Below are 17,379 nucleotides of genomic sequence, written 5' to 3' on the forward strand. Positions count from 1 at the left end.
GATTATCCAGACCGTTCTCATCCCTTTTGTTGTGTTGTGTAAAATTATTTAATTTACACCCCATTAAAGACTTTATAAATAAAATAAAATGTATACAAACCTTTCATTCCCCGAAAGAGTGCACCAAATCGGCGACGCTGAGAAACTCTCTCTACTGTGGACATAAAAAGCCTCTCAGCAGCTGCATTGTTGAGAAGTTTCTTCAGAGACAGGGTCAATCCTGCAGTTAGGTAGAAAAAAAATAACCCAGTATTAAAAATAACCCTATACAATGACCCAACAGGCTGAACCCATCATTTGTTTTTGTTTTTTTAAGAGTGTACCCAGCTCTGGCCACAAGACAAGCAGCCTCACTAAGGAATTGTGCTTGGTTAAATTTGCATTCTGGGCACCTCCATACCCACGGGCCAATGTAACGCTGTTACATCCATGCAAAAGATGATGTGAATGAACAAGGTTTGATGTCATCTATGTTAGATCTAGCTTGACAAGTGTCATGTTTAAATGTACAATTTGAAAGATATTTTAGAGGCGAAGCATTTTTTCATTTGGTTGGCGAAAAATCCTCTGAAGTGTTGTGTTTGCACACAGTGGGCATGGGCCACATAAGGGACTTGACATTATGTGTGCTGATGGAGCCACAGTTTATGCTCCATCTAACGGAAGCTGAATGGCAAATCTGTACCATATGACAATCAACGTAAAAAGGAGCCTATAAGTGATGGCATTTATTTGAGTGGAGAATGTTTGTATATCTTCACATCTGTTAAATGTTTTAAAGCATGAATAGCTACAGTATGTAGCACAACTTTCTTTTAGAGATAGGTCATTTCAAAATACTACTATTACTAACAATGATATAGGACATGTAGACTACGATTTCATACATCAGTAGCCTATTATCTCCCCACATTATCTGTTTGGCAGGTCTTTGCTTCAAGCTGTTGTTAAGATGGACAGTTACTCTGGGACCCTGAAGAAAGGGCAGAAGATCGGAACTCTGCTCCCAATGCAGAAGGTTTATCCTGCATCACTTCCAACGTTCATGTTCAAATGTGTGACAAATCATATCCTACCAAATACTTCTGATGCTGATTAAGCCACTTTAAATTAAAGTCTATTGCATCGAGGAACATGCCATGTATTTAAACTATTTCTTTATGATAATAAATTAATTAATTACAAGGCTGTCATACTGTCCAATACCAATGCAAAGTTACATGCATTAAACCACAGAGAGCGAAATGTTCTATTAGTCTCTGAGAACATGGTGATACAGCACTGATTTGAAAGCATTTGCTATTTCAGCAGATACTGTACTTACAGTCTATCACACACCTTGTGCGGAAGCACCTCCTTATATTTAATAAAGTTCACTGATTTCAGAGCAACACATATATACAATGATTCCAGTTTAAGAATTAAGCATTGGAGGAAGTTAATTATCTTTGAACTTCCATTTAATTTAATTTGGCAGGAAGTCAGTGACAAAGTAATAATATACTTCTCCATGAACATCCCTTCAGTAGTGCTCACAAACACACAGCTGCATTTGATTGTATTTATTTCAAATAATATTTTAAATGTTTTATTTAAATGTGTATTGTTATTTTTTAAAATACTTGATATATTATATAAAAAAACAATGTTTCCAATACGTTTAAATCAAATACATTTTTATTGTTCTTAAAATTTTGAGTTGTGTCACGTAGAACTCCATGTACAACTGCTTGCCCCCTCCCACACACACACACACACACACACACACACACACACACACACACACACACACACACACACACACACACACACACACACACACACACACACACACACACACACACACACACAAATCAAATGGATTTTCAGTACTACAGAACATAGCTTTGCTCTGCTGAGACCATAAACTTTAGTGACAGTAGAGAATGTCTGGACAAACCGGCCAACTGTGCGATTTACCTCTTCACCAAACATTTATCACTTTCCCAGGTTTTTTTTATGTCCCAATCTCTCTTCAGTCCTCTCACTCTCAGTGTCGTAAGGACATGAATGTCCTGTTGTGAGCATGATAGTGTCATGTATCCTCCTCAACCTCTGAATATATTATCTGATTTTATCAGTAGCCAAACAGACCCCCCCCAATAATAATATAATATATATGACAATGTTCGTTGTGTAGGAAGGAAGACGGCAGGGTCGGCTGTTACTACTGACTGCTTTTATTTCAACAAAAAATGATACAAAACAAAGGGCACGGAAAATAATAACCAATAACACAAATTCCATGGTCCAGGAGTGTAGCAGCCAGCAGTCCTTCTCTCTCTCCCCCGCTCCTGTTTCTCCTGGTGTTTTATACTCTCCACGCCAATTACTGCAACAAGAGACAGGTGTTCTTTATTTGCGCTTCACCCACTCACTCTCCGCGCGTCTCCTGACGCTCTCCCCCGCTGCAGGTTTCGCTAAACCAGGCCCCCCCCTGCCACAATATAATAATATAATATAATATAATATAATATAATATAATATAATATAATATAATATAATATAATATAATATAATATAATATAAAAAAAACCATTTAAAATAAAATAAATTTTAATCTAATTAATTAGTATTTTCTTTGTTCTTATATGTTGGAAGCATGCAGGTTTGAAACAAAATTGGGGTGAATAAATGATGACAGAATTAATTTATTTATTTATCGGTGAATTCTCAACTATCAATCTTCTTATTTAATAAATTAAATGATACTCTAAAGAAGAAACTAAAACTGCCAGCAGGTGTCGGAAACTGTCTTTACATCATTTATTCATTCGATTTATTCAGGAATTAAGTAAATGGTTCTTTTTAAACGGGGCTTTGAGTCATTGGTTCACATGATTCATTCAAAACGAGGATGTTGCTCACAGATGCACAACAGTTTTGAGGTGGCTTTATAGGTAACATTTTTATTATATAATATAATATAATAATATATAGTAATATAATATTTTCAACAATATTGTGATTAAAATATAACAAAATATTAACTTATGTACTGAATTTTGTCCAAAATCAATACGATTCAAAAGTTTATGTCATACATTTATAATAAAAGGTGTCTATTTTTTCTTTTTTTTTTTTCAATTTAATGCCTGATGTATCCAGATCATGTCACACGCAGTCTGGTATTATGATCAAAACAATTTTCAGCTTGCCAGCTGTCTTTATTCATGTCTCTCCCTACTGTAACTCTCTAATTACACAGACCAAACTTTCATCCATTCCATTACAGATGATCAATCCAGGGCACTGAGAGTTCCTCTGGGCAGTGTGAATTCATTTAAATAAACTCGTTCTTATTCATTGGAAATCATGGCCTACTGTGCGAAGCCGATTGTCCAGTTTTGATTTCACCCTCCATTCATTCTGCAAGCAAATCACAAATGTCCATCACCAGTGATTATATGTTTAAATTCCATCTCACAAAGAAAGTGTTGACTACGCTAGGCAATTTATCCCCAATCCAATGGAATAAGTTAATAATAATAATCTATTTTCAGACTCAGGGATACCTTCAAATCCATTTACAGACATTTGCCTAAAATGTCTGCAGAAATTCTCACCGTTCCTTTCTCTCTTTCTCATCTATACAGTATGTACTGACCTCTCCCTTTCCACAGTGATACAGAAGTGTGGACACAAAGAACAGAGACAATGACAGAGGTGTAAGTGTATATGAATATGAGACAGAAGAGATATAGAAGAGAAAACAAAGGAGCGAGATATAGTGAGCGAGCCCTGAAGGGTTTCTTGCATTCACTGCAGATGGGTTTGTGTTTCAGCTGTGCTTACATAAAATATTTAATTTGCAGTTTAATGTGGAGAGACAACTATAAGGAAACTTTTTTTTTTTTTTGCACCTATAATGTACCTTTAAATCTGATATTTCAAACTCTTTTTGGACTGTGATTCACCCCACTTTTAATGAACAGAAAAAGAGACAGATGTTATTGTTAAAACAGGTTACTGGTACATTGATCAATACAAATTTAATATTAAGTAAAGAAAAAAATAAAAATAAAAAAGAATGGAATGGACTGAAGGGCGCTAGTGTTCCCTGTGTGTTTGATGAGACAGATATGAGATTAGCAGAAGAGTGTGCTGCAGCCTCACTAATGGATTTCTGTACAGCAATAAGAAGCAGTGAATGGCGGTGGGACTCGTGTTTGCCTGCTCGGCAAAAAAGCTATAATCCATCTCCTGGGTTATTACACGATGGATCTGCCATCCAGGCTCGGTTATTGAATAGAGTTGCCTAATCAGGTATTGGCCTGACTGCTACCACTACAATTAACGATTGAAAAAAAAGAGGCAGAAAGAAAGAGAAAATCTTGTTTCCATTGGACAGGAGCAATCACATCTGATTCTGATGAGCTGCTGTGCTGTTAATTGCTGGGTCTTGATAGATAGTCTCTTAAGGCTGTTTAAATGGGAGAGGGTGAATTTTTCAGTGTTGATGGGATGGAGGGGGTTAAAATGATGGGCTTGTGATATATTATCATTATTCTGGAGAAACTGAAGTGTTTGATGAAACATGTATAGTACATTGCTTGATTTTATAAAGCAAAGAACGAGAAGAATATGGTTAGAAGGAAGAAGGTGTTTTAGTATTTATGCTTTTATTTAAATTTTTTTTTGCTTGCCCATATAATGGTTTGACATTTTATATTACCTTCAATTTTCAATGGGTCATGGACATTTTTTCTTTATACGGTAATTGTTTAACTGTTTAAATTTAGCAGAAAAACCAACGGTGTAATAAACTATTATATGGCATCTTCCTCCAAATATTGCTACTACAATGGGGAAAAGGTCAATGTAATTAATAAACTTTTTTTTTTCAACCGTGGATATAATGACTTGATTGTAACCAAGACAAATAAATCTACCAAAACTGTAGATATACATTGATATCTTTTTTTTTTTTTTTTTTTAATAAATTTTTGGGGTTAGTAAGAGCAGCATTGTGAAATATTAATTACAATTTACAATTACTTATATTAACCTATTTATATGATATTATATATTATATTATATTATATTATATTATATTATATTATATTATATTATATTATATTATATTATATTATATTATATTATATTATATTATATTATATTATATATATTATTAATTTATAAAATAAATAAATTTTAATATTAATTTATAATTTTTTTTTTAATGTAAAGATTTCCTGATATGGTAATGACATTGCGGTCTTCAGTGTTACACTATCCTTTAGAAATTATTCTGATTTGTTGATTTGAAGAAACATTTTTTTTCTTTTTTATGGTTATCAATGTTAAAAACAGTTGCTACTTAATATTTTTGGGGAAACTGTGATTTTTTTTAGGTTTCTTTGATGGATAGCCTGTAAATTGCATTAAACATTAAACAGAAATCTTTTGTGCCATTATAAATATATTTACTGTTACATTTGATCAATTTAATGCATCCTTGCTGAACAAAATTATTAATTTAACTTTGTTTTTTAAAAAAGGGAGCATGTATATTTTCACTGGAGTAGAGAGTGACATCTAGCCTCGGTCTCGCTATTATTATGCCATTGTGAAGGCTATTAAACTTTTCAGTTAGGTCATCACAGAGATAAGTTGTTCAGTGTATATTTATGTATGTAAATACCCAGTGTCCTTCTCTCTGTCACTTTTTAAGAAGCTGTATCTCAGATATCAAAGCCTCTCTGACCTGATGTTCTGGCTCTTCTGCAGTTATTAATTGCGCATTATAAGCTGAAGTCCATTTGTGTGTGTCAAAGGCACTCTTTCTCAATCCAACAGAAGAAATAGAAAGAAAATAAAAAGGATGCAGACTGTGAGACTGAACACACACACACACAGAGATAGAGGGTTCAGTAAACATTACTCATATGGAGTAGGTGGCCATGGGCAGGCTTGCTAGCTGCAATGCCAGCTCTCCTTCTCTGTTCTTGTCTGTGGGTGCTACATTAGCTACTACTTTAATAACAGAAATATAAAAGCTATAACTCTCTCCCCACTGGCAGTGAATAAACCTTGCAATTCAGTTCTATTTGAAGCTAAATATTACTTTTGCTTACCCCTTTCTTTCTCAGACATCCCAGTATCTTTTTTTATCCTGTTTCCAAGCCAACATGACTATCAGTAATAAGGATCCTATCTGAAGATCAGTGTGCTTTTTAAGTTCATGACTGTGCAGTTAAGTCTTTCAAAAGTGAAATAGAATAAAAGAAGATATAATGATTAGATGTTAGATATAATGATGAAACAAACAAATAAATGCAATATGATTAATAAATAATTTTGTAGTGTAATTAAAAGAATAAGCATACAGTGTTGCGGAAACATGGGATTTTTAATACAATTGCACACAACATTATAAACATCTTGTTCACAGTAATTTGCTCCGTTAAGATATTCCTCTTAACCAGTGACTGTAAAGTCTCCCCAACAATTTTAATCATCTTATAAATAGTAAAATATAAGAGGCTGTGAACAGGGGTCATGTTATAAGGTCCCCATAAGTATTCATTAATCTAACGAGGATTTTGACATTCAGGCCTCAGGCTTCTCTCCCTGATGTACACAAGGGCTGAATTACACCACAGAGCGGATTATTCCTCTTTGGGGCAGCTGTGCCTCCTTCTCTCCAGCTTTAATTAAGTTTTCAGAAGCCCATTAATGAGCATGTTTATTAGCTGCAGGATACAGACTGATTGTAGAGGGAGAGTTGGCTACCGAGGACTCCCAGTTTGAGTCTTTGGAATGCTCCAAACTCTCCAAACGGATTTCTGCTTGGTGAAGAGTCCCAAAGACCTACTTGTTTAGTAACCACACTTGCCCCAAGGTTCTTAAAGCGTCTTGATGAACAGTTGGCATGAGCGGTTAGCTAAAGAGAGGAAACTTTCTGTATTGAATATTCCAAAATGATGTAATCAAGATTTTTAGAACCATGATATTCTTTTATTTAAAACTACTGTGCATTTTTGAGCCAGCCAGCATCATCAAAAGGAATCGCAATAAATACGCTATTGTCAGGGACTGTTTTTAAGTGGAAGCTAATCAGTAATAAAATAATAAAACAATTTAAAATCATATTACTATTTCACATCAACGCATTTCATAATTAAAGGGGTTTTATTTTATAATGTCTTCTGGTGCAACTTATTATGTTAGTATGATCTTCACGGTCACAATTCAAAAATCTAAATTGCCATTTTAAACGTTAAATGGGCATGTTTCCTTTAAGACATCAATTAAAACCCCACTGCAATGATTGGGTTAAATATTTGCATATGAAATAAGTATTACATTAATAATAATTCTAAAAACAACAATGGATGCTCTGAATGGGTGCCGTCAGTCCAAACAGCTGATAAAAACATCACTTTAATCCATAAGTTATCCACATGACACCAGTCCATCAGTTAACGTATTTTGATGTAAAAAAAGCTGTATTTGTAAGAAATAACTCCTTTTTGTTTTTTTTGTTTTATTGTACTTAAAACTATTGCTTTTGGCTAAAATATAAATTATTATTTTTATCAGCTGTTTGGAATTTCATTCTCATGGCACCTATTCACAGCAGAGGATCCATTGGTGAGCAAGTGATGTACTGATTTTTATAAATTTTTCCAAATCTGTTGCAGTGAAAAAAAATAAAAGATACATCTTGGATGCCTGTGATTTTGAGTACAATTTAATTCTTGGGCAAACTATTCCTTTTACCTAATTATAAAAAGTGTTGCTTATAGCATTATAGTTTGTTCTATTCATAAAAGGGTTGCATTGCTGAACATTTTAGCCAATTTCTGTCATGTCAATATCTCTCCGTAATAGTCTGTTCTGCACTGAACTACATTCACATGAAACTGGGTCTTTTGACAACTTGGTTTCAATAAAAGCTTTAGTTTTTGAACCAACAAGGAAGTTTTGATCTCTTAAACTTCTAAAAATTACATTTTGCATATTAGGAAAGACAAAGGAAATTTAGATTTCTCAATTTATGACTCATTTATCATAATTTATTCAAGCAAATACATTTCATCGGTAACAACACAATAAAGTGCTTAAGTGTGTGTTTCACATCTTATAACCTGTATTTTGATTCTGCAAATGACATTTGCAGTTCAGCTGTATTTGTTTAAGGGCCTTTTTCCTCTCTCCCTGCTTTAAGTGGCTTTAGAGTGTCTGATGTTTACAGTGCTGGTATTGATTTGGTTCTGAGGTCTGCTCCAGACTCAATAGCAAGGGCCCGTGGCTATTGAACCACACAGACGGAGTCAGAGCACGCCTGTGCAGCATGGAAATAACGGCCCTGGGTTACCAACACAGGAGTGAAAATGTTAAAGCGAGGTGAGCAAGGTTAAATCTATACTCTCAGTCAGTCTGCACAAACACGCCACATGCAGGGGAACAAGGACCAGCGGCTATAAAGCAAGATGTCATCAGGGGAGTAAACTCATTTACACATGCATGAACATGCACAAAAACACAAGCTTTGGCCTTTCATAGAAGTACATACAGTAAGTGATCATACACAATACTTGAATAGAAATAGCTTTTATAAGTGTAGGCTACAGGACACATGTAAGAATAAAATTAAAATATTTTAAGCAGTATTTTTTTCAGTCCTGTTATTTTATTATTTTGTGTTCTGTTTTTAATAATCTAACCTGCATCACAAATGTAGAAAACAAACAAGTGAAAAGATGAACACTGCAATAATATTACAGTAATATTAATACTGAAGTCCTCTGATTTTGTAAAACAATCAATTAAAGAGATGCCAAATGGCTCCGATTATATAAATATAAATAAAAAAGAAAACGATGAGTCTACAGCGTTCACATGTTACCAGTAAATATTAGGAAATATCTCACCAGTAAGTGTCAGGATTGACCAAGTATTCCAGAGGATTGTGTAATATGCAGTACTGAGGCTTGTTTCCACAGATTATATCTTTAATTCAATTTATTTCTCTTCCCCCAAACTTTTCAAAAACATTTCCCCCAAACTTTAAAAAAAAATCTTCCCCCAAACAAGAAAAAGCTACAGTATGTGCCATTGGGTAAGAAATCTTAATATCTTACACTGTTTTGTTTTTCAAGTTAATGCACATTTTTGAAGGGCAAAGAAAATTATTTTATTGAATTGCAGCGGTCAACTTTCTAAATAGGATTTGCGTGGGTGGTCACAGGTCATGCAGGGGCTTATTTTCCTAACATCACGCCACCGTAGTCACAGCCCACTTTCTCTCAGTGCTATATAAAGCCAACACGGTGGAGACATGGGACAGTGTGTCATTGTGTTTAGGTGAGTTGGACAGTGGAAAAAGACAATTTGTATGCAGTAGGTGTGAGTGGATCTGGGTGTTCCTAAAAGCGCAACTGTCCTTGGACATTCTGATATTTGGATATTTTTATGGAGAGTCTGTCTGAAGGGTGTCATGTGGGAATGCTGTGTTTGTGTTTGTCTTCTGAGGACTCTGATGTGCAGACACAGAAAATCAAAGAGAAGAGATGAAAACGGCTGAGGCACAGGTAGCCGTGGGCGGTTCAGCTGCTACAGCTGAGGTCTCATCTTTTCTGTCTATCTCACTCTTTCTTTCTCTGTGTCTCCATCACACACACACACACACACACACACACACACACACACACACACACACACACACACACACACACACACACACACACACACACACACACACACACACACACACGTCTTAAAGCAGCATTCAAGAATATCTTCCTTGGACTAACTTGGAAATATCAATACCTGGATCATCTGAATCAAACAATTCCTTAAGAAGATATTATTTTTTTTATATATAAATAAAATAAATTTTTTTTTTTCATTGAAAAATATGGCAGATTGAAAAATACATATCAATGAGGTAGAGATGACAAAAAAATAAAGCCATACTTCGCAGTTTTTTCTTTTTTTTTAAACGTACAATACATAAAAAATAAAATAAATAAATAAAAATAAAATAAAGACGAGTACACAATGCAAACTAAGTGCAAAGTTCAAAACATACAGGCATTAGCAAATACACAAAAGCAGAAAAAAATAAATAAATAAATAAATAAATAAAAATAAAAGAAATAAACCAATAACTGATAAACAACAATACGGGAGGGGGGGGGGGGGGGTCAATCAATCAGGGGGTAAAGATGGAAGAGATTTAAAGAAAGTTAAAAAGGGCTGCCATATACTGTAAAACTTGTTGGAATCACCTCTCAAAGAATATTTAATCTTTTCTAATTTCAGAAAAAACAAAACATCCCTTAGCCATTGCGTGCTGGAAGGGGCTTTTGTAGATGTCCAGTTGAGAAGGAGATGTCGTCTCGCCAATAAAGATGTGAAAGCAAATATGTCTAATTGCTTTGATGTAAATCTATCATAATCCTCTGGGAATCCGAATATGGCAGTATGGGGAGAGATAGTTACAGTCGTCACAAGTATTTCAGAAATAATGTCAAAGTACCTCCGCCAGAAAGAAAAAACTAACGGGAATGACTTCTGAGGGGGGTCCGGAGAGAGAAATTCTTCCCACAATTGGAGTGGGGGAGATGGAGGACAGGCTGGGAACAAGGATTTGGTGCAGTGTCTGATTTGGAAATAGCGGAAGAGGTGAGATGGCGGGAGTTGAAATTCACTAGACAAATCTGCAAAGCTACGGAAAGTACCATCTCTATAGAAATCTTTAAAAGTTTTCAGGCCTTTGTCATACCATGTAGAAAACGTGGGATCAGAATACTGCAGGTTGAAACAAATGATTTTTTAGCAAAGGAGCTGAAATAGATGGAGAAGTAGAGTTAAGATACCTTCTAAGTTGGAACCAGATTTTTAGAGTGGAAATTACCACTGGGTTATCTGTAAAGCCAGAGAAGTTGGTAGGGAAAGAGGATGAGCAGCATGAATCTATCTCTAACTTGCACCATGGGGGATGTGTGGATTTGGACCAAAATGAGATTTTATGAATATGTGTTGCCCAGTAGTATAATTGGATATTTGGGAGAGAGAGTCCAGCATTAAGTTTATATCTCTGAAGAATTGATTTACTTATTCTGGATGCCTTTCCACACCATAAAAATCTAGATATATCCTGATCAATAGTTTTAAAAAAGCGCTTAGATAAGAATAGGGGGAGACTTTGGAATAGAAACAAGAACTTGGGTAAATGTTCATTTTAACTGTGTTGATCCTACCTATAAGCGATAATGGCAAGCCCTTCCATCTTTGAAAGTCAGACTTAATTTTAGACATTAAAGGGGAGAAGTTGGCAGAAAAAAGAGAGGTTAGCTTTCTGGTTACATTGACTCCTAAATACTTAAAACCTAAGGGGCTCAATTTGAAGGGGATATCAGACTTACTCAGTTGACAGGCTAGAGCGTTAACAGGATAACATTCGCTTTTGGAGATATTAACTGTGTAACCTGAAAAAGAACCAAATTTCTGAATAAAGGACAAAATTATTGGTATAGAGCGGCCGGGGTCAGAGACATATAACAACAAGTCGTCCGCGTAAAGAGAAAGTTTAAATTCCATTCCAAAACGTGAAATACCAGAAAAAATGGAGGAGGATCTCAGATAGATAAACAAAGGCTCTATGGCCAGCGCAAAGAGTAAAGGAGATAATGGACAACCCTGTCGGGTGCCTCGAGATAAAGGAAAATAAGCAGATTGAACGCCATTAGTGGAAATACTAGCTTCTGGGGATATATAGAAAAGTATCCATGAAATTAATATATTACCCAACCCAAATTTATTTAGTACGGCAAGCAGAAAGTTCCATTCGACCCTATCGAATGCCTTTTCAGCGTCAACTGAGATGACCACTTCAGGGGTTATAGTGGAATTTTTAGAGTATATTATATTTAAAAGGGTGCGGACGTTGTAAAATAACTGACGGACTTTTATGAAGCCAGTTTGCTCTTCTGAAATCATGGCTGGAAGTAATCTTTCCAAGCGGCTGGCCAGAGCCTTAGCAAGGATTTTTGCATCCACGTTTAGTAGAGATAAGGGTCTGTAAGAACCACAGAGATCGGGATCCATGTCTTTCTTTAACAGCGGACTTATGGAGGCTTGTCTTAAAGTAAGAGGGAGAGAGCCAACCTGCAGAGATTCCTTATACACAGAAAGCAAAATCGGGGCAAATTTAGATCGAAATCTTTTAAAAAAATTCCACTGGGAATCCATCAGGGCCAAGAGCTTTAGATTTTTGCATGTTGTTAATAGCAGTGTTGATTTCATCAACTGTTAGTGGCAGATCAAGATCTTTGGTAACGTGGGCTAATAGTAGGAAAGTCGAGGCTATCTAAAAAAGCACCCATCTCAGAAGTGTCAGAAGAGGACTCGGACTTATACAGAGAAGAATAGAATGAGCAGAATACAGAGTTAATGGAATTAGGGTCAGTATGCAGTGTGCCTGAGGGATCCTTGATTTGAAGAATCATACGTGAGGCAGCCTGGCGACACAACTGATGGGCTAGGAGCCGGCTTGCCTTATCGCCATGCTCATAATATGTGGAACACGAGTGCAAAAGAAGGTGCTCTGCCTCAGTAGTCGTAACGAGGTCAAATTCAGTTTGTAAATCAACACGGTCTTTGAGCAAATTAGGGGAGGGGCAAGTGGCTAGCTGTTGATCTAATTTAGTTGAAAGCTCTTGAAGTTTAGCTATTCGAGTTTTATTTAAATGTGCAGAGTAGGAAATTATTTGACCACGCAAGTATGCTTTGAGTGATTCCCATAGCAGTGAACAAGAAATAGGATCAGCCTTGTTTTGATTGATCATGATAAAATCATCAATTGAAGATACAATAAAAGAGTTAAATTTATCATCTGATAAGAGCAGAGTATTTAACCTCAATGGTGAGGAGTATCGGGATTGCGGAGAGAGCTGAATATCCAAAGAGAGCGGGGCTTGGTCAGAGATAACTATAGGATGATATTTAATCATTGACACCTTGGAGATAAGTTTAGCATCAATGAAAAAATAATCAATCTGGGAAAAGGATTTATGCATATGTGAAAAAAAGAATACTCCTTGATGGTAGTGTTATAGAATCTCCAGGGATCAATGCAACCATTTTTAGCCATGAAGTCAGAGAGCGATCTGGACATTAATGATGGGGTCAAGCTTTTGGGAGAGGAGCGGTCTAACCTAGGATCAATAACACAGTTCATGTCCCCTCCAAAGATGAGGAGGTTATCAGGCAGAGAAGGGAGACGTTCAAATACCTTATTCATAAAATCTGGGTTATCAAAATTTGGAGCATAAATATTGACTAGTAATGCAGGAATGTGCGACAGCGTGCCTGAAATGATTTAATATCTGCCATTTTCGTCAGAAATCAATTTAGAAGTAGAAAATTGAACTGATTTACCAATTAAATATTGCAAATCCTCTGGCTTTAGAGTTAAAGTTGGAGTGAACCACCTCAGAGACCCACGGGCATTTTAGCCTGACATGGTCTGAGGTGCGCATGTGGGTTTCTTATAGAAACACTATGTACGCATTAAGCCTTTTCAAGTGAGTAAATACCCTAGATCTTTTTATGGGTCTTCCCAAACCCTTGATGTTCCAACTCACAAACCTAATATGTGAACCTCTAATGGTGGGTCCTGAATTGCCAGTGTTAGTAGACATTTATGGATTATTAACTAAGAGCCGTAGATGAATGAAGAACACCACCCCAGAGAGAGAGAGAGAGAGAGGAAAAAAGGGGGGGGGGGCAAACACACACACACACACACACACACACACACACACACAAACTGGATTGGCCAAACAGGCTGAACATTAGCCACACCCCTCCCACGCTCACCAAAGCACTTACATCGACCCCATCCCCAAACGATGGAAAACCCAGTGCTAACTCCACTAGGAGTAAATTCCCTAAGGACAAGGCTACCGGCTTTTGCCTAATGGAAACAGTTAAGCTTAAGAAAGGCTCCCGCAACTTACAACAATAAAGAACAAGGCACACGTGATGAACATCAGCTGTAAAAAAGAACTTAGTGTGTTAAGTAAAAAGATCGTAATTGTCCATACCACTTCCACGATGGTAAAACTGCCTGAAAAGAAACCAGATCTCTTAATGTATGCTCTGGCATCCTCCGGTGATTTGAACACTCTCTCGGTACCGTCATATGTAACACGGAGTCAGGCCAGGTAAAGAAGGCCATACCGTAACCCAGGCAACGTTATCTCATGGAGCTGGCGGAGAATGTCATTGAAGGCAGCACGGACAGTCTTCGCGGTATGGTAAGGGAAGATATGTATAGCCATATCACCGATCTTTATTCTTTGTTGGGCTCTAGCTCGCCGCAAAATGTCCACACAGTCTGTATGATAGTGCAGCCGGGCGATTATGGGACGTGGGCGTTCCCTGGGTTTGGGCTTGGCCTGCAGGGTGCGGTGAGCGCGATCCAAAATGGGCTCTTTATCCAGCTGAAAGGCTTCTTTGAGCAGAATAGAGACAGCCGACATCATGGAAGAGCTGGTTGAGTCTTCGGGCACACCTATGATCCTAATATTATTGCGACGCGATCTAGCCTCGAGATCCTCACATTTGTTGTCCACTCTTAGCAGCTCAGCAGACAAATGTTCCACTTTAGACTGTAGCGAAGCAATATCATCACTGTAGGTGGAGAGTGAAGTTTCCATTTCAACTACAGTGCTCTCCAGGGCACTCACTTTAGCCTGGATGTTTGTTATAGAACCAGTCAATTCGGATTTAACTGCCTGCAGCTCCGTCTTGATAGACGTAAAATGTTCGCTTAGTTAGATTAGATGAAGCTAGTGCAGCAGGCCGCTGAAGCGTAGCAGATGGAGCATTGCCAGATTTGGGTTTAGCAGGCATTTTACTCAGCAATAGTTAAAGAAGAAGTGTTAGATAGAGCACACACCAAGAAAAATAACGCGAAAATGTGCCAATGAACGTAATTTAACACTAACTGCAGGAGCTCCGAAAGTTGCGTCCTACTCCATAGATCGTTAAGCCGGAAGTTAATAAAAGCATTTATAAAGCATTTATTAATTTATTTATGAATCTTGGTTCAACATTTAGTAATGAGCCAAATGAACTAACAATGAACAGTTATATTTTTATTAACTACCATTAAAAAAGATGAATAAATACTGTAACAAAAGTATTGCTCATTAGTTCATGTCGTCTAACAGGGCCTTATTGTAAAGTGTTAAATTTCAGTCTCTAAAACACTATACAAACCGTACACGGTAAACTCATGAAATCCATGATTGACTCTCTACTGTGACAAATAACCAGTCGGCATGTCTTGCATCCTAATCGAGCTGGTGTTCTGAATATAGTGCTAATGGCTAATGTATTTAAAATTAAGAGGCACAGCACGCAAACAGCTCTGGGTGTTGGTGAAGTGAGAGATGTGGGAAAAGAGTGGAGAGGAACAGAGCTGCGGGTCTTCTCAGCTATATTAAAACACCCAGTGAGACCTTCCACCTTTTGGCATTCTGTTCTCCATATCTCTCTCCTGGCGTGTTATTAAAATAACAGAACTCTGAACGGACTCCATCGAGTGTGGAAGTAGGAACTTGCTGAACCCATTAGACAGGTTAATTAGTACAAAGGGCCAGGGCTCAACTCTGAATGCACTCTCAGATGGGTGCAAAAAACACCACGGTCATTGCGCTTCGTTCCACGCTGGCTGCCTGAAAACACTCATGGTTTCTCCCAGGCTGTTTCTTCACAGCTAAATGCCAGTTGTCAGTCATTTGTGGTGCATCACATTCAACATTAGCAACCTGTGACATGAGCATGGTTTTAATCATTGTCCTTCTGCTCATTTAGGACACTTTATTAATATGATTGAATTATTTAATCCCATAATTGAGGGTATAGGCCTGTACACGAATCAAGAGTTACGCATGACTGATATGGATCATTAAGTCACCCTTAAAAGTTTGAAGTTTAAATTCCCCTATTTTGCCTTATTCATGATGTTTATATCTGACTTTCCTGTATCTCTCATTAAAGTTAATCTTAAATTGGCACTGGGAAATCAATGCGTCTCTAGGGTAACCATCAACTGAATTATATATATAGTTGTGTGACACCCCTATGTTTGGCATTCAGATCTGATAATATGATTTATTTATCTTATGTCCTTAGATATCTGAATATCTTTTTACATCTCATCTTGTATAAATATTTCATAAAAATCTGTTGTGGGCCTGTAAGAATTTTTCAATGTTTTTATCTGTTATGATGATCACCCAGACTGCATTTATTTAATCAAAAAATACAGCCAATAATGATTACCGTATTTTCCGGACTATAAGTCGCACTTTTTTTAATAGTTTGGCTGGTCCTGCGACTTATAGTCAGGTGCGACTTATTTAATTTGACATGAACCGAGAGAAATGAACCAAGAGAAAACATTACCGTCTACAGCCGTGACAGGGTGCTCTATGCTGCTCAGTGCTCCTGTAGTCTACACTGAAAACATAGAGCGCCCTCTCAGCGCCCTCTCACGGCTGTAGATGATAATGTTTTCGCTTGGTGCTTGGTTATAAATAAATGCGACTTTTAGTCCAGTGCGACCTATATTTTTTTTTCTCGTCATGACATATTTTTGTACTGATGCGACTTATACTTAGGTGCGACTCATAGTCCGAAAAATACGGTATTTGGGAAATATTCTTAGAATTTAAAACAACTGGTTTCTATTTTATTATATTTTAAAATGTAATTTATTCCTGTGACGGCAAATCTATTTTTTTAAGCAGGCATTACACCAATCGCCAGTGTCACACGTCCTATTATAAAACGTATTATTATCAATTTAGAAAACATCGGATATCATTATACATTCTATTTTTAGGATGTAACAATGAAAAAGTCTTTACAGGCACTTTTGATCTATTGAAATAAAATGAACAAAAGTACAGTATTATATATAAATAAAAACAACAACAACAAAAAAACTTTTAATGGCAAACAATGTTGTAATTGAATAACCTTAATTTTATAATATTAGATTGTTATTCTTTGTTATGGGCTTTTTAGAAGGTGAATCTTTAGATTGTAGATTAAAAGATGCTGCTGCTTCTTTTTTCCCATTTACTCAATTACAAAGGGACTCCCAGGCTGTCTGAGCCTGGAGACTAGTTGTATGTTATTTGCCAGTCACTCTTCTCAGAATACTAGCAATCAACCAAAAAGATGAAATATGAAGAGTGAACAGTCTATAGTAAGTAACAGACCATCTTTTAGTCTGACAGACCTGTAATGACAGCTTTAATAACCACCATCTGCCTGTGCCCAGGGACTTTTTGACTCCATCAGCATTTG

Source organism: Carassius carassius, chromosome 29 (assembly GCF_963082965.1).
Source record: "Carassius carassius chromosome 29, fCarCar2.1, whole genome shotgun sequence".
NCBI classification, from domain to species: Eukaryota; Metazoa; Chordata; class Actinopteri; order Cypriniformes; family Cyprinidae; genus Carassius; species Carassius carassius.